Raw genomic sequence first — 17,363 nt, 5'->3', positions numbered from 1 at the left:
CGGAGTGATCATTTGATAATATTTATTGAAAAGATGTTTATGTCATTATGGGATTTTAGTAAACTTAAATATTATATTGATCTAACCTTACCTAGTTTTTCTTTTTAGGTTGAACTAGGCTTGTTGAAAATAACTGATACCCGATTACCCGATCCAACCTGTTTTGAATTCGAGTAAATTGGGTATCATGTATGTGTTTTCGAGTATTCGGGTTACCTGATTTTTTAGACCGAGTATTGGGTATATGTATAAGGTTTCAGGTATACCCGAAATTCCTGATTTATTTCAAAAATACAAGGCCTTTTGGGTAATATCCACATTTATCCATACGTTGTTTATGACTTTCCCAATCGTTGATTTTTTTTAAAAAAACCCTTGCCTATTTCTTGAGTCTTCCATCAAAATATCGAACCCTACGAAAGCAAAGAGACATCTTTAGTAGACTTCAAACTTAATTTAGCTCGTCGTCACCGGTCATCAAGTTGTCACCAACACTCACCGATGTAGACTTCGAACTTCAACGTAAGTGATTTTCATGTAAATGATTTCGAAAATAGGGTAGTGGCTTCTTGAAATTTGGTTTATTGTAAATGGTATGATTTTTGTGAAAGATTATTTGATATCTCAAGTATTACCGAAGAAAAAATCTCAATATTCAAAAGTTGAGTAACTTCGTTTATGTCTCATTTGTTTATATAAATAAGACTAATAGAGCACGACATATTTACTTCATTACATTTATTTTCTGGTAATACCCGAATTATCCAAACCCGACCTACTACCCGAATTAACCGAATTTAATTTGGTTAGGGTAATGAGTATCTTTTTTAACATGAAAACCCGAATGGTCCGACCCGAATTACCCAAAACTCAAAAAATTATCCGATCAACACAATTAGGTTGGACGATGTACCATGCGGGAAAGGTAAAACTTAAAATGAGCCTAAACTGCATCTAGGAACACTATATTATGGATGCGGTATATGGTGTGCGGATTAGAGTATTTATATACTAAAAATTTATAAAAGTAAATATATTAATATTGATAGTTTTAATGGTTTTATTTCCTTATAAAACCAATATAATATTTTTTTTTAATTATTTTTTAAAAAGAAATTAAAAAAGTAAAAGATAGTTAGATGTGACAATTTCCTGGTTTTAATGAGTTGGTGGAAAGTTGTAACATAACAAAAAAATGAATGGTGAAAAATAAATATACTGTTCATTATTATCAGTATAAGGTGTGAGACCGGTATATTACACGAGTTGATTAAAAAAGTTAAATATAAGGTGTAGACATTACGTATTTTTTAAAGTAAAATTTTGAAATAAATATAAATGAAATGATGAATAAGTAATTCAATCTATACTAATAAAAAATTATTATCATATTTTAAATAATCATGTTGAATATGAATATGTAAAAAACTAAGTATTTTTAAAAGTAAACTTTCGAAATAAAAACAATAAATAGAATAAACCACAAGGACTATTTATGTAATTTGTCTTAATGATTTTCTAATATATACCACGTAACATTAAATATCATAATTAAATATGAAATTCATTTATTATAAGGAATATTGTCATAATAATGTGAAATAAAATAATAATCTCCATGATAAATGAATTTCATATTTAATTATGGTAATATTTGTGCTATTTAATGCTTATTATATGTGTCATTAGGCTACATATTAGAAAATCTCTGAGATTTTCTAATATGTACCCTAATGACACATATAAAAAGCATTAAATATCATAAATATTACCATAATTAAATATGAAATTCGTTTATTATAAAGAATATTGTCATAATAAAATGTGAAATAAATTAATAATGTCCATAATAAATTAATTTCATATTTAATTATCGGAACTAGGTATGAAACTCGTGTATTACACGGGTTGATTAAAAAAATATATCAAAGTTTAAATATTAAGAATTTTTTAAGATAAAATTTCAAAATATTTAGACATATTCAACTAATGAATAAATAGAATCACCATTGAGAATATCATCCATAATATCAATGATTGTTTTGTCATATTCATTAAATTTATTTTCATATGCAATGTATTTTAATATATGTTATATATTTTTTAAGATTCTTTTCATTTATTATCTCATTAAATGTATTTAATACTTTACATATATAAATTTAGTATTATGTGGTATATTAATGGATTAATTCAAAAAATCATAAAATGGCATGTGGATTTAAATTTAATCAAAAAACTTACAAAATTACATGTGGCAAATTTAATGAGAAGATGACATTTGACAAACTATTCTTCGTTTATTAGGATAGATATTTGTGATATTTAATGATTCTTATATGTACCTTTAGGGCACATATTAGAAAGTTCATTCCTGAGATTTTTTAATATGTACCCTAAGGACACATATAAAAAACATTAAATATCATAAATATTACCATAATTAAATATGAAATTCATTTATTATAAGGAATATTGTCATAATAAAATGTGAAATAAATTAATAATCTTCGTAATAAATGAATTTCATATTTAATTATGATAATATTTGTGATATTTAATGTTTTTTATATTTGTCATTAGGATACATATTAAAAAATCTCACCCTAATGGCATATATAAAAAACAGTAAATATCATAAATATTATCATAATTAAATATGAAATAAATTAATAATCTCCTAAATTAATTTCATATTTAATTATGGTAATATTTGTAATATTTAATGATTCTAATATATGCCTTCAGGATATATATTAGAAAATTCATTCCTAATAAAACTAATTAATATAAATTCATAAATGAAATTTATTAATATATTAATAGAAATAAAAATTCACAAATATAAAAAAAATAACATGTGTTTGACATTTAACAAAATTATTGTTATTTGGGTAAAAAAAAAAAAAATCTAATAAAAGCTTCTCAAAATTAATCGTAAGTCATACGCAAAAAAGGGCCTTAAAAGTGTATCTCACGTTTTATAACATAAATACACAACTTGGTTCCTGATTATTATTAAAAAAGACTTTGAAAAGTCATGTTGATAAATTGATATCCGTATAAATATTTCTCATTATTTTATCACAACAGTCATCGTCACCTCTCTCGCAAGTTACACAGTCAAACCTCAAAATTTTCATCCATAACCAAAGCATCTGCAACAAGAAAGAAAGAAACCCTCTTTCAAAAGCTCTCTCTCTTGATTTCGTCTCCGTAATCATATTCCCCAATCCTATCAAAAAAGCGATTCAGAAACCCGGAAGCCATGGAAGAAGATCAAGATATTGTCGTTTCACTGAAAACCCTTGATTTGCAAGAGCAAACTCAGAAAGAACCTGATTCAGAACCCACGATGGAGTCAGAATCTTCACATGCGCGGCCGCCTAGTTTGGTGGAGGTAGAGGAAATAACTGGATACAGTTTTAGAAACAAGGAGTTGCTGAAGGAGGCTTTCACTCATGGTTCTTACAAAGCCGACGACTGCAAATCTTACGAGCGACTCGAGTTCTTAGGCGACTCGGTTTTGAATCATTTAATTGCTAAGCTACATTATTTATTGTATCCTGATATGGCTCCCGGTGAGTTGACTCGGTTGCGTGCCGCCAATGTCGACACGGAGGCGTTAGCGAGGGCGGCGTTGAAATACAATTTGCATAAGTTTCTTCGTCACCAGAAACCTCTTCTTCAACAACAGGTAATTTTCGTTTTCAATTTCTGCTTCATCGTTTTCAATTTCTACTCCATGATTCATTGCTAAAAAAATCTCAATCACACGAGATGTTCATGACTACTTCTCAATCGCACGAGATGTTCAAGAGGAGGTCGTAGATACGAGATGTTATGTCACTTTTTAGTTTTTTGTTCCACTGTTCTTAATTACAAATTTAAGCAATTCGATTCTGATAATTTTTTTTGAGAATGATCAGATCCAAGAATTCATGGAAGGGATAGAACAGTACCCATCGCATTCATATGGTATGATCGATCCACCCAAAGTGCTTGCTGATCTTCTGGAGTCACTAACCGGTGCCATCTTCATTGATACAGACTCGTCAATGGATTCTACATGGGAGGTAATTAATTACTTGCATATGCATCTATCAGAATTTCCTGGTTTCAATTCGTGGGTCCCTTCTCATGATAGATGAAAAGTTGTAGAATATATATATATATATATATATATATATATATATATATATATATATATATATATATATATATATATATTGTCTTTATGCATGGTGAATAGTGATGTTGGTGAAAACTCCAATCTTGGGGGGGTTTTTTTCAGGTGGTGGAGCGGTTGTTACAGCCCCTAATCACGCCGGAAAACTTGAAGCTGCATCCTGTAGCAAAGTTCAATGAAGCGTGTCAGAAGATGGGGGTGAAACCACAAGCGAAAGATCTGTGGAATAAAACAGGGGAATGAAATTTACATAGAGAATGAGTTGATTGGAAGGGGAAAATACAAGTTGAAGAAGATGATTGCAGTGAACAGAGCAGCAGATGATGCATACAATAATCATTTTCTTTTTGAGAAGAAAGATGGTGGAAATGGAGGCTAATCAACATGAATCACCATTACTCTTTTGTATCAAATTAAATGAGCTTTTTTTGCCTTTGTTAATTCACCAAGGGAAAAAGCTCATTTATTTTGGAACGAAGTGAGTGATTTCTTAATAATCTGTCTGCTTTATTGTTTCTTTCTTAATAGACTCCATGCCTTTTTTCTATTATGGTAACCATGTTTTTTTCATCTTTACTTTCTTGTGACTTTTCTTACTATAAGAGTTGAATGCCATTTGTGGCTTGATTATATGCTTTTTTTCTTTACTCCAATTTACTTCTAGCATTTGTTATCAAAGATTAATATGGCTAATTTGGATGACACCCTTCAATCTCCATGTGAAGCTAAATTAAAGTATCCATCATTGCATTCCATGTACATATTTCCTTTTTTACTAATTAAGTTTCCAAATACTTTTGTCCATATTGTAAAAGATATCAATGATGTACCGATGAAAGAACTTATTTGATTCTGGTTCTTGATGATATACCTATGTCTTTGCTTGTAACAGCACTCCAAGCAAAAAAAGAGCACTAACTTATGTGGCTTCGTAATAGAAAACTAAAAACCAAACTGTAATAAGTAATTGTAGCTAGGGATTCCAATGTTATCACTTTTGAAACAACTTAGTAATAGAAAACTAAAAACCAAACTGTAATAGCAAGAGGCTAGAATTACAAGAAGCTTGAACATTCTCTACTTGGACAATGCACCAACACTACTAGAATTTGAGGTATAAGCGACGGATTAGTGATGGATTTAGCGACGGAATAGTGATGACACAAATCACTTAAGGAACCTCAAATAACCATCGTTAATCTGTCGCTAATGTCCGGCGCTGATTATAAGTAAATGAACAATTTTCTGTTTTAACAATGGTGTAGTTGGTGTCGAATCTATTGTCATTCCATACAAGAATTCACAAATGTAATTTAAATGTTGAAACCCAAAAACAAAACATTAACATTGGAATACAAAATAGATATTAATATTTGATTAGCAAAATAAAAATTCATATTCGATTTTAAAGAATTGAAACCAAATCACAAAAATCAAAAGTGTCGAAGTATAGTTAGATGGGTAATCTTGGCAATTTCTTGTTTTTTGTCGAAAATTCTTCACGTTCCTCTTAAGCGATTCCTTCATCTCATCCCTATTACGATCAACAATAACCTACAAAGCAAAAATAACCAATTTGACACCTTATTAAACATCAAATCATATCATTCAACTAATAGCAACATAGTTTCAACTTGAAAAAAAAAACTACATAAAATGAATAATAGCAACATGATTTAAACTTGGAAAAAATCTAGCAACAATTAATTGCAATCGTATATTCATCTAATAAAAAAACTAGCAACAATTAATAGCAAAGTACTTTCAAGGGTATAATTAATTGCCAGTTTCTTCTGTCACTATAGGTCTAGAAACAATCATTTTTTTGTCACTGTAAAATTGATTTTAAGGGTATAATTGACATTATTCGAATGTAGTCATATCGCAAGAGTAAAACAAGTTTATACAGCAACTTTTGCTTTAACTTTTCACCATTATATTGAATTAAATACATATAAAATGTAATATCTTCATGTTTGCAGCTTTTTGCCTTTTAATAATCATAACTCAATATTTTCAACTTTGAATCCACAAGATCTTTTTTGTTTTAACATTAATAAACAATACATATTCAATTAATTACTAGTTCAACATGTTCTTTATTTACGTTACTAGATCTAAGGTTGTAACTTTTCTAGAATATTAATAATAAGTTGAACTAACTTTCAAAACAAGATTACAAATGATTATTAATGAATACCTGTGTGTCCACCACCAGCAGCAACATGTATAGAGCACATAAATTCATCAAGTTCATGCATAAGAAGCCATTGAAACCCTAATAGATGGTTCACCACTTCTCACCTGTGCAATGAGAACTTGTCATGTCATTGAGGCCATAATAGAAGTTACCTACAAGATCTTTCGCCAAGTTTTTTTTTTCTGTATAACACATGAGCAAGATTTCCCACATTATAATTCTGCAACAAGTAATGCAAACTTAAAATAAGTATATATCTTATTTTCTCCATAAGAGTCAAAAATTACGATATACCTTAAACATGGAAACTTGAACGTGATGAAATTTCTTCTGGAGGAAATCTCCATGTTCCAAATCTACAACACTGGCAAAACATTTACTACTTAAATTCATCTCCTTCTTCACTTCCTCTACATCTCCACCTTTTGTTTTTATGAAATAAAAATACATGTTAGACAGATAGAGAGAAAAACCTTGGTGTTGAGGAATCAGGATTTTGGTGAGAGAGGCTCAGGCGGTGGATCAATGGATTTCAGCCTCGGCTATTGATGCAGTGGTTGGAAAGAATCAAAGTCGGTGGTCTCATTTATCCCGTGTTCATGTTTCTCTCTCTTTCATTTGCTTTTTTCTCAGATTTAAAAGTAGAACCGGAGAAAAAATCCACAAATTAAACCAAGAATCCATTGAATCAACAACACATTACCTAAAGAAAAGAAGTCGAAGACTTACAAACTTACTATGGTGAAGCGTTATTGACAAGAAGGGCCGTCGTGGAATCGAGGGTTTTGGCTAGGGTTTCTTCTTCTCTTGGAATCGAGTTTCAAGAACGGTAAGAAGATGAATATCGGTAGTCGATTTGGGATGTGAGGGACAATTTAGGAGATGGGTGTCGATTTGGACTCTGGATTTCATAAAGAAGCATGAGATGTGAGCGTCGATTTAGGAGGGAGAATGGGGTAATGAAAATAATTGAGAGGGAAAAACTGTGGAAGCGAAATATTTGGGAGGGAAGTAAAAACAATCAGCGACTGATAATATGCTAAAATTTACGCTTTATGCATACAAAATGACATCCGTCACTTATCCTTAATAAATCCGTCGCTAATTAGCTAGGGATTTTTTTTGTAATCGTTGATGCCTCATTTTCTAGTCGTGTTAGTACGTAGTTAAAAAGCTAGTTGTCAAATAAAAAATTAGTTGATTGCTGAAAAACTAATTGATAAAAATAATGTTTGATAAATATAACTAAAAAATATGAAATAACATAAAGGAACATTAAAAAAATGTGTTTTTTATAATTAATGAAGGGGTATATTTGAAATTTAAAAAAAAAAAAAAAAACTAGTCTAACTAATTTTCTAAAAAACTAACTTATAAACTACTTTTTGCCTTGGCAAACATAACAACTTAAAAAAACTGGAAAAATAAACTAATTTTTAGCTAACTATAACGCGTCAAACACAATCTAATTCATTAAATAGTTTGCTACCTATTTATCATATTAACCCTTCAGTTTACATATTAACCGGTCTATAAGAGGTAGAGCGGTAGTTTTTTTTTTTTTTTTAACAAATATATTTAGAACTTACATTTTGGTTAAAAATATATATTAAATAATGTTTCCCTTAACAATTTAATTTGTTTGTTACTCATTTTTTACATTAATCGTGTACAACATAAGAAATTGTTATTTATTACACCAATATTTACATATAATATAGTTCACTATATTTTTATTTGCCTAATTGATAGTTGTTTTGTATAATCAATGGGTAATCCTTCCTAATAAATAAATAAAAAAAATTTACTTATTAATTTCTTATTCATTTTGATACATGTAATTTTGTGGTTAATTCTTAGAAATTAATTTGCACTTGTCATTTTGTGGTAATTTTTAATTTTCTTAATTAATTATCTAATTTTTAGGTTATAAAAAGTAATTAATGTGTCATTAATTTGTTTCTTTATATTTTTAAATTTAATATGTTTCCTTCTATATATATATATATATATATATATATATATATATATATATATATATATATATATATATATATATATATATATATATATATATATATATATATATATATATATATATATATATATATATAAAAGTGGGTTCGTGTACAAATGAGAGTAAGATGTGAAAATGGTAAGAACGAATAGGAAAGAACCATGTGTATTAAAGTAGTTGTTGTTTTTATTTCACACGTAATCGTTTGTTTTTTATAAATTTTTTAATTAAAAGGTTATAAATGTAATTTTATTTTGTAGTTATTTTTTTTTAATCTAACCGTCATTGACAAGTGAGTAGTCGGTTTTCAAATTGATGTAACCGTTTGTGCGTAATTGTTTCAAGGTCTACATTTATGTTGTTTGAAATTTTATTCAGAGGGTTTTCTTTTAGTTTTATCTATATTAGATTATGTATTTCAACATTATTCAACATAATGTTTGTGTTTAAAGCTTTGTTAGATGCGAAAGTGAACAGGAATAGGCAAAGTTCGAATTCGAAACTCATGAAGAAATATACAATTGCATCACAACGAATGATATCCAGGAAGAAGGATTATTTAAATGAGAATGTGGTTAAAGTTGATTGCATGGTTAATTCTCGTGATCATCCTATAGAAATAGAAGATGATGAAGTATCTGAAGGGAAAAAATTTATATATGATGAAGTTAAGAAGGAGAGTAAGTTATGATGTGTTGTTGTTAATGTTTTTCAAATTGACTTATTTTATCATTTTTCGGTTTGATTTTGTTATGCCTGCATGTGTAGATGATGAGAGTCCAATTGAGATTTATTCCAGTAATTCTAGGAATAAGACAATTGACATTTCATCTAGTAATTCTTGGAAGAAGAAAAAGCCAAGGAATAATGTTAGTCAGTCTGATTATAGTTCGATGAAAAAGAGAAAACATGGTTTGTTTGGTCGATTAAATTCAAAATCATCTGATTCAGAAGGTAATTTTTTATTGTGTGGTTATTATTTAAGTTTATTATTAATGTAGATTATAATTTTTTTTTGTTGGACATAATTTAGATTATGTAAGTGATTCTGATTTTGAAGTTCGGAGCATTACAATGAGCAGGAAGTTGGTTAACAGAAGTGTTAGAAAAGTTAGTAAAACATTTGTCTCCGAACATGGTAAACTTGAATATAATGTTACTTATTTATTGTGTTATTTATTTAATGGTTATGTTTTATTAATGTTTTTATATTATTTTACATCGTTTGTATGTTGATAATTTTGTTGTAGAGTTTTCTAGTGATTCTGATTTTGAGGATGGTTCCAGTAGTAGTGTGAAGAGGGTGGATAATATAGCTGATAAGAAAGTTAAAAAGAAAATGGAGTTGCATAGTGATAAAATAAAGTCATTGTATTCTCGTGTTTCTCTTCATTCTATATATGGTGCTGCGAAGTCAATGAATCATAAGCAAAAAGAATGTGTGAGAAAATCTGAACCCTTTTGGGATCAACAAAATGAGAAAATCTCACTCGATCTGTATGACTATATGTTTTCATCTTAAACACAAAATCCTTGATGTTTCTTATACAAAAGCTACAATACCACCCTAGATCCGCTAACAAATAGTAGGTTTGTTTGTAATGAACGTTTCTCATTTTCCCCTTTTGATATTGGTAAACAGATGATTGATGGTATGAGCAATCGGGATTTCATTGACATCCGACATTATCAACAAATCACCATCTTCAATTCTGAGAAGATGATCGAGCGCCAATCGTTGACACGCCTCTTCGATAAATGAATTCTCCTCATTTCTAAATCGTCCGCCAATTGTCCTGTAGGTTAATCCAGGTTAAATGAAATCAAAATTTCTCATTTGATTACGAAATAGTGGAGTTTGGGGAGGCTCGTGAAGGAGGAATTCGTTTCGAGAAAAACAAATTAAGTGATGTATATAGATTCGAGTGCTTCAAAACAAATTTCGAAAGTAACCTAAAAGATGGAGTGATGTAGATATTGTTGTTGAAGAGAACGTCGTATACTTTTTGAGGGTAAACAAGGACTTCCCAACCATAGAGTTTGCAGAGTGACGCCATTATAGTAACGAGGCAGATTTGCAGTGGAGGTTCTTGCATTTGTAAGTCAATTTCGCATTAACTTTGTTTAAGTGTTCTTGATTTTGTTCCTTGCTTTTCTCTTTGATAAAGAAGATGATGTTCGATTTTGTGCTTAAGCGTAATAACTCTTGGCTTGCGTGGCAACGATGAGTCGACTCACCATTGAGTCATTGTTGATTCACATGCTTAGTTGACATTTGACAAGGTAGTGTAACCTTCAAAAATGGGTAAAGGTACGAAATCAACCTATAAAACACAAGTTCATACCCTATTTAAAAAAAAAAAAAAAAAAATCACGAGAAGTCATTTAAACCAATATACGAAATATTGTTGTGTTACAGTGACAATAACTCAAGAATAAAGTATGGACTTACCTCATATACAAATTAATAAAATTTATCTTGGAATATTACATCGTGTTTCTTGTTCAAGGTTTCACACACAAGAAAGGTACACTACGTATATACTATAAATACAATATTAGATCAGACAAGAATTTATACTAGAGACATGTTTCGATAAGAAAGAGTTTATAGTCAACCCGCTATGTATAAATACAATAGATAAGACACATGATAAGGCATTTATCAAGCAACCAAAGAATTTATTAAATTGTGTTTGTCTACGAAAGTCAAAATCAACGGGCCAATATTTATTGACCTTTACCACATTTTTCTTAACTTCTATATACACACGCATGCCCACAAATTATATGTTGATCGTGAAATCTCTAGTTGATGAGGGTTAGGTATTAGGAGTCTCGTTCTCACACATTAAAATACATTTATCTTTTCATAAATTATTGATTAATATACGTACGTAAAATTTTGAATCAGCATGCGTATTTCATTTGTATGTTACATTGGACATTTGTCAAAACAATAGCAAGAAAATTATATAGAAAGCGTCTGCATTTTCTTTAAACTGGACATTTCGATGTTTATTATTCATTTGATTTATTTTCTAAATATTTTTGTCTTAGTGTTTGACTGTTATTTCGTTGATATTAGAAATTTCATGTGTGTCATGATGTGTTGACGTCGTTGTAAATGTAAATATCGCTACATTTTTCAACAGGTTTGGATGTTTAAGTTATAAGCATTTTTTGTTTTCTTGTTTCTTTCCAGAAGATAATTTGTAACTTATATATATATATATATATATATATATATATATATATATATATATATATATATATATATATATATATATATATATATATATATATGGTTGGGTTCATTTGAGACCACCTATATTTTGTGAGACATGAGGATCAAATCTTAGCCCTCGATCAAAATTAATGTGATTCAGATTTAATCAAAAAAAAAAAAAAAAAAAAAAAAAAAAACTGGCGGTGGTAGTTTGTGTAAATAACACAAACTTTGTAATTAACTGGAAAACACAGAGGGGTAGAAACGTAACCTGGCACATTCACAAACACATTCATATGCTTTTCATTTCCCAAGACCCTTTCATCGATCGAAAACCCTTCAATCACAAATTTGTTTCGGATTAACCCTAAATCGATTGAAAAGTCGAGTTCTTTATTCTGATTCTAGCTCGAATTCATACTCGAAAACAAATCATAACTGATTTATGTAGCCAAAAACGATTAGAAAACCCTCGATCAATCTCGATTATCAACAAACTCTTATTCCTTCAAATTCATAACTTCAACCTTCTTATTCAATCTCGATTATCAACCATTCCTTCACAAAACAAGTATTAATTCAAGCTATTCAAATTTCAGATTGTGTAATTGAATCGATGAATAATTCAGGGTTGTACAAATTCTAAGTTGAAGAACCCTAGTATATCAAATCAAAACCGTAGATCATATCCTCGTTGTTAACCATTCTCCCAATTGAAGCAAAGTGAAGCAAAGAGAGTTAATTTCGTTTTCTTGTTTAAAAAATCCGAAGATCAAATCTAGAAGATCACTGAGGAATCAAAATCATATATACAGGCTCTTGCTTTCCTTAATCTATCATCCTTTAACTTCACATTAACCCTATCCTTCTAAATAGGAGGAATCGACGACCATTTAAAATCATAAACCTTAATTATGTTATTCAGATTGTTTCATTATAGTTTTTAGAATCGACTTTAGAACTCATACCCATCAAAGGCTTTGATTTCATCTTTCAACAATGCCTTATTCGAGAGAATCGGATTCCAATTCCTCTTCTCAAGATAAAAGATGAATCACCAATGTCATTATATGAAGTAGATAGAGTGAATAAAATAACATGTACTGAAGTCTAGTCTAAAGAACCAAAGAGAAATAACTGATTCAAAAAGAAAGGACATAAAGTTATTTTCCAACAAAAACTCAATTATTAGCTTTCAAAACAATATTCTACTAGTTCTGATTTTGTATAGTACAATATCTAATCATCATGTTTTGTTTTGTATATGAGCTTCTAGTATGCTTTTATAGTAATTCTGGGTTTTGTATGTTAGAGTTAGTATTCTATCCATTCTGATTTTGATGATGAATTGCTAAAAATTGAAATTATTGATGAGTTTTTCATTGATTATTCTTGCTGATATTTATTTTATTATAGCAAAATTGATGAATAATTGCTGAAAATCGATCATGTACGATAATCCTTTGATAATATAGAATTGATGATATAATTGTTGAAATCTAGAAATTCCTTATCGGTGTGTGTAATAGAGAAAATGGTCATAAATTGTTAAACATTGATGTTTAGTAAAATATTCTAGTCATTTTTATTTTGTATAATATATTATTCTAATCATTTTGATTTGTGTATTAGCTTCTAATATAATATTCTAGTCCTTTTGATTTTGTATATTAGAGTTAGTATGGTAGTCATTGTCATTTTTATGACGAATTGATGAAATCAATTGATTATGAGTTGTTGATAATCCTTATGTAATAGCAAATTTATGATAAATAGTTGAAAATCGATCATTGTTTTTAATCCTTTAGTAATAGCAAAAATTTTTGATGACGAATTACTGAAAATCTATGTTCTGATATAAGATTACAAAATACCTTGAAACTAGTCATCTCTCTAATTAGGTTAATTATTATAAATATTCTAAAGATATATATTTGTTTTAAGTTAAATATTCCAAATGTTCTAAGAAATTGTCAAATCGTTTATTTTGTTATCATTTAACTGTCGTAGTTTGAATGTAAGTATCTAATTGAATTTGTTAAACCCCATATGGAGAACTCATTTTTTAAGTGATAATATCAAGATGTAATCTAACACTTATTATCACATTACAAGGTTCAAGGTACATATTGGTTATATTGGTTAAGAAATGAAACTATGTTGCTATAATAAGTAAGTAAAATACATTGTTTATGGTAGAAAAAAGATTAAAGTATGTTGTTATTTTCTGTAATTCTAGATATTCTGATATGACATGCTTTTGGTTCATAATTGATGTTCTACTATTCTGATATGATATATCGTATGGTACTTCATAACTTATTATTCAACTGAATATTATGATTTCATTTAATAAGTTATACTTATAATTCTAGTGTCTTACTGTTTTTTCAGGAACATGAAGAAATGTTTAAAAAGGTTTTCAAGAAAGTTTTTGTAGAAAAAGAAAATATGAAAGAAATTGTTTCTAATTGTATATCGATGTTTCCAAATAAAAATAGAACATGGAACTGGCAAAGAAGTTCAATGACTTATTTTCGGGTACTAATTTTTGAAGTACCAATAAGCCAGAAATCCAATAAGCGCGGGTTGGAGTTGAAGAAACCCAAAAGCAAGGGACAGAGGAAAGGGTTGAAACCGAAGATAGTGAAATGGAGGATAATGATCAAAATGCTTATGATCAACATATATGGACACATTTGTCAAATTAAATGGGAAACTTACTTTGGAGCATGATTTTTTTTTTGTCAAATTCTAATTAGATGTCGAAAGGATAAATACATAATGTAATTAGATGTACACAACATTGTTCAACATATTCTAGTACGAAAAGATGAAAATATATATAGAGAGAACATTGTGCAAACTATTCCTTGAAAATATTGTTCATTGTTAAAGATTTCCTTCTATCATAACCTTGCACGCAACATATTTTGTATGATCTTGATTTTTGTTGACCTTGAATGGTAGTCTTCTCGAAGATAATTTGTATCTTCTGGCTCCACGCCCTTTATTCCTCATTATATGTGGATTTTCTTCATTGTGATGAATAACTGCAAGATAATAACACCATGTAATGAAATATGAGTGATGGTATCTAATAATTATAATTAGAATAATATGCATGTATAGATATCATTATATACTATTATGAATTTACTATTTATAGTGTTACAAGAATATATAAAATACAAGAAATCAAAATAAATTATATGTAAAATATTCTAATAGAGTAATGTTCTAGATAAATACATTAGCATATTAGAATTATATTTTTTAGTCTTGATATATAACAATGTTTGTTATTATGAATATAAAATATCAGAATAATATTCTAATTTATAAATAATGTTAGATTGCCAGTTAACAGTTACATCTAATAATATATTATGTATAAAGTTAGAAATTTTGGAATAAGAAACTACAATCGAATGGAATTTGATAATACTAAGTACATTCTATTAAGAATATTTGACTAAGTAAATTGAAACAAGCCATAATTCAAAACATCATAATCATATTATATGAACCCTTCAAATCTTATTAAGATAAGTCATATCTTAGGTACTTGAAAGAACTACTCTTCTAAAATAACTCTTATTTCACCATTAACATGAACCCTAACTTAATGAAATTAACATATATTGATGATAATCCAATAAATCTAATAAGAATAATATACATTCTTATGAAACTAATCATAAAATACCCTATTTTTAACATATACTAGTTTTAAAAGAACAATAATTGATTTAAGAGCATCTAACCTTTTCTTTAGTATAACCCCTTTTCTATAAGGTAACAGAAAAAGGTAACGGGAGCATATTAAAACAAAATTGTGCTAAAAGACATATTTTAATAAAACTAAGGTAAATTTAATAAGAGTAATCAACATGGAATTATGTTACAGTAATTCCAACTCATATTGAAGTATATTCATATTCTTAAAGAGGACATTATTCGTGGGAATGAGGGGTGATATATAAGACTCTTTATTCATTCAGGACTTTTATCAAACAGGTGGAATGCATGTTTAGTTGAAGAAAATTAGCTCAAGAACAATAATCAATTTGTACATACCTGGTTAATTTGACAGAAAGAGTGCAAAATGACTCAAAGATTTGGTATTTCCACTTGATTCTCTTCATGTATTATGTGCTCGACTGTGGAGAATAATGTATTCAAATTCTATTGAATGAACATTGCAACAAAAAGATGATGAAATAAATCAAAGATTGTAATCGATGTCTAGAGAAAAGAAATTAAAACCTTATGCTACTGAAAACAATCTCAATTGACAATCAATTGTTGATCACGATTAATATTGTTGAACATAATTTGAAGTAACGATGAATTACTGAAATCTTCCTCAAATACTAACTAAAGCAACGTGAAGTTACAGAACTGGATCTCAAGTGATCATTGATTCTGAAATCTTGATGCGCCATTGCTAAAATCTTCATTTAAAACATCAAAATTTATGATCGATTTGTTGAATTCTTCATCTTGATTGCTTCCAAACTCATCACCAGATGAAACCAAAATTCCGTTAAATCGAATTTGAAACGACCCAAAAATACGACCCAAAATTTTTTGTTTTTAATATAACCAAAACTGTAATCAGAGTATCATATAATAAAACCATGCGTGATGTATTCCAAAACATAATAAAATACTGTGCGGAAACTGTATCATGCTACATCAAATCAAACAACTAAATCAATCCCAGGCTAAAGCTGAGGCGGTGGTGTGTACGATGTCGTCATCCCGAGCTCTTCCCTTTGCTTGCGGAAGTACCTGAAACAAAAACTGAAACTGTAAGCACGAAGCTTAGTGAGCTCCCCCAAAATACCACATACCATACAATAACAATATCATATAAACACATATCGGGCCTTGCCCACTGCATCGGGACGAAGCCCGAAAACTGCATCGGACCGAAGTCCGGAACTGACTGGGACCTTGTCCCCTGCATCGGACCAAGGTCCGGAACTAACTGCATTGGACCGAAGTCCGGAACTGACTGGGACCTTGTCCCCTGCATCGGACCAAAGTCCGGAACTGACTGCATCGGACCGAAGTCCGGAACTGACTGCATCGGACCGAAGTCCGGAACTGACTGCATCGGACCAAAGTCCGGAACTGACTGCATCGGGCCGAAGTCCGGAACTGAGCATAGCATAACATATCATAACAACTAGCATGAACACCTATACTGTATACTACATCGGGCCGTAGCCCGGAACACATAACACACAAAAAACATAGCTCACAATTCCTGTCTGAACCACGAAGGCATCAAACATACTAACTATTGCATCGGATCAAGTCCGGAACTATTGCTAACTGGACGGGCCGGCATTGTGGCCTTAGACCCGTCCCTACTGGAAGGAAACTCACCTCGTAAACTGGCAGCTGAGTGTGTGTCTCTGAAAGCTAACGGCTGCTGCTCCTGAATCTCCTCGGCTACAAGTCCATGAACACACTCAATCAAATACTAAACACTGCACTTGGGGTAAAATGACTCTTTTACCCTTGGTCAAAGTCATCTTACTTTTGGGGCTGACTCGCCGAGTTGGGCCGCCCAACTCGCCGAGTCTCACTCTCACTTCCAACTCATACTCACTGCGACTCGTCGAGTGTGGCATCGACTCGACGAGTACCCTCTTGATCCAAGAACTCAGACAATCTTCATCCGACTCGCCGAGTCGTATGAACAGACTCGACG

General features: G+C 30.0%; 1 long non-coding RNA gene and 1 pseudogene across 5 annotated transcripts; one reads left to right on the top strand and one right to left on the bottom strand.

Annotated features, from left to right (window-relative positions):
* Positions 1 to 3,068: 3,068 nt before the first annotated feature.
* On the top strand, positions 3,069 to 4,819 carry LOC145046784 (ribonuclease 3-like protein 3; annotated as a pseudogene). The gene is made up of 3 exons (XR_013682064.1): positions 3,069 to 3,697; positions 3,930 to 4,076; positions 4,295 to 4,819. The product of XR_013682064.1 is annotated as a ribonuclease 3-like protein 3 (transcript).
* A 711-nt stretch (positions 4,820 to 5,530) lies between these two features.
* Positions 5,531 to 7,402, bottom strand: LOC145046782 (uncharacterized). 4 transcript variants are annotated; one of them, XR_013682061.1, is made up of 5 exons: positions 7,119 to 7,402; positions 6,863 to 7,010; positions 6,684 to 6,753; positions 6,390 to 6,609; positions 5,531 to 5,743 (listed from the first exon to the last, which is right to left on the bottom strand). It is a non-coding gene; the product is annotated as an uncharacterized LOC145046782 (long non-coding RNA). The 4 variants fall into 4 exon arrangements; XR_013682062.1 differs by having other exon boundaries at positions 7,127 to 7,402; XR_013682060.1 differs by having other exon boundaries at positions 6,863 to 7,402.
* Positions 7,403 to 17,363: the final 9,961 nt, after the last annotated feature.

This window comes from Lactuca saligna, chromosome 5, assembly GCF_052625555.1.
Source record: "Lactuca saligna cultivar CGN05327 chromosome 5, ASM5262555v1, whole genome shotgun sequence".
In the NCBI taxonomy this organism is placed as follows: Eukaryota; Viridiplantae; Streptophyta; class Magnoliopsida; order Asterales; family Asteraceae; genus Lactuca; species Lactuca saligna.
The sequence above is the reverse complement of the archived record's forward strand: the minus strand, read 5'-3'. Positions and strand labels throughout refer to the sequence as shown.